Source organism: Octodon degus, unplaced genomic scaffold (assembly GCF_000260255.1).
Source record: "Octodon degus isolate 3935 unplaced genomic scaffold, OctDeg1.0 scaffold00399, whole genome shotgun sequence".
Taxonomy (NCBI): domain Eukaryota; kingdom Metazoa; phylum Chordata; class Mammalia; order Rodentia; family Octodontidae; genus Octodon; species Octodon degus.
In genome coordinates, this window is record NW_004524975.1 from 230668 (window position 1) to 232905 (window position 2238).

A 2238-nucleotide genomic window follows, 5' to 3' on the forward strand; every position below is an offset into this window, starting at 1 on the left:
CGTGTTGAGTGCTTTCCTGCTGGACGGGAGGGCGCCCGACAGGTTGTGCCGCTGGGTACCAGCTAAAATGAAGTGCTTTTTAAACTTGAGCCTGCCTCATTTTTGAGTTACAACAAGGCTATGAGCAGAATATATTTATTGAGGGAAAGAAAGATCCTGTCCAAGACAGATGGACAGGAGTGGGCACTAAGCAGGTAGTCCCCCGGAAGCTTTCACTTCCAGGGGCTTTTAAAGTGTAAAACCATGTGGGAGGGGGAGGCTACCCCTTAGCTCAGTTCTTTAAGTGGCTGCTTCTACAAAGCAGTCAGGCTCAGGTTGCTGTGGTTCAATACAAACAACTCAAGCCAGCCAAACCTGTCCTGAAGGCATTCAGAGCCAAAAAAGGAAAACAAAACAAACAAACAAACAAACAAAAAAACCATGTGGGGCTAAGGTGGAGAAAATGGGAATTTGCTTAGGTGGACAAGAGGTGGGACAAAACTACGGTCAACCAATGGGATTACAAGCACCATTGTTCAGGTAAAATTGATTAAGTCCAGGACCAAATGGGGAAGGGAGTCAGGTAGCAAAGGGGCATGAATGTAGAACAGGAATTTATCAGGTAGCCATCCAGTAGTGCCAGATTAATGATTCTTCTGTCTCCTTCAGAGTGATGATCAATCTCAAATGCTAATCTTTAGGGAGGTCAGCATTTGTTTGATCTTTGATCTTTAAGTCTGGCCTAAGGTAGCATCTGTCCCTCCCATAGTTGAAAGGTATCTTGTCTTCTGTGTTATCTCCTTCTAGGGCCCAGCTCTGTCTGACTGCCTATAATATTTCTAGCTAACTTGTCTGCCTGCAACACTTAGCATATATGTATTTATTATACTTATATCTGTGTTGGTATATAGGTATAAGAATATTTATATACATATGTAAATATTTGTATGTATATTTATTTTCCTAGAAACATATTTACATGGTAAATATAAATCACATGGGACAGAGACAAGAATGTATTAAATATGAGCACTACAATTTCAGAAATAATTGGTCTTATTCCATGTAACTCAGTGGATGTTGTTTATATCTTATACATTTCAGTACATTAAGAAGTGGAAGGTCATGTACTGTTGTAAGTTACGAGTTGCTGCGTAAGGAAAGGAGAATACCTAAGGAATATAGCTTCAGAGGTCTCTCTGAGGTTAGTCTCTCTCTAGTGAGCCTGGAGCCAGGGAAACTTCCACATTGATTGAGGGCTACAAACAGATAAGGAATGTGCATAAGTAATTTGGTGTAAACAAACTGCTACTTACATTGCCTTCAGGCATTCACCAGCTAGTTTCCTGTCGCTGGTTGGTATCTTACCAGGTAAAGGAACAAAGAACAGACAGGGCTCTGCCTCCAGGAATCTGCTACTATGTGTCTCCAGCTTGCTGGAGTAACAAGGAACCAATTTCATTAGGCTCTGTTCTTTGTTCCTTGCTCCCTCTGAACAGTAAATTTCTGTCTGACTCATATCACTACAATGTAAAGTACCTTTTCTTTTATTTTTTACCTTATGGAAATATAATGTCCAAGACCACCTGGAAGAAAAACAACTGCTTCATTCCAAATCATACCAAATTCCAAGCAACTGTTCACAAAACCTAAGACCCCCAGAAATAAAGTCTCACTTGGGGAACCAAGTTGATGTACAACACAGGCTTCCCACATTTTGTTGCCTGTGTGTTTCCCCTTGGTTCAAAAGGACTGCTGGTCATTAGAGTAAGGTACAAAATGATTCCTTCTCAGGCCACTTGGGGCCTGTATCCCTCAGTGCTGTGATGCACAGCAGATTACTGGTGTTTGTGTGACCCTCTGACAATGGTGTAGACATAGACCTCATTGCATCAAAGGGATTGCTTGAGACATCATGCCTGACTAATGAGTGACACAAGAGATTTGGAAAAAGATGTACTTTTCACTGTCTTTCATCAGCACTAACTCATCCTCAGTAATCAACCCACTACCCCTCACTTCTGTATACTTCTGTATGCACTTCTGTATGTTCTAGTGAGCATTTCTCAAGCAGCATTTGCCGATGGTACAAGACACATGAGAATGGATTTGGGAAAGTAACGCTGCATTTTGCTTTTTTTTTTTTTTTCTTGTTATTTGTTATTTTATTTTTCCTTTTTCTTTTTCATTTTTATGTTATTTAGTACAGGGTTTACAGAGTCTCACTACTCATAGTAGATCCTTCTGTTTTCAGCCTCC

The 2238-nt window shown here is 40.7% G+C and overlaps 1 pseudogene; it reads right to left on the reverse strand.

Moving 5' to 3' along the window:
- Positions 1-2238, reverse strand: part of LOC101584662 — a 12476-nt pseudogene that overhangs the window by 8295 nt on the left and 1943 nt on the right.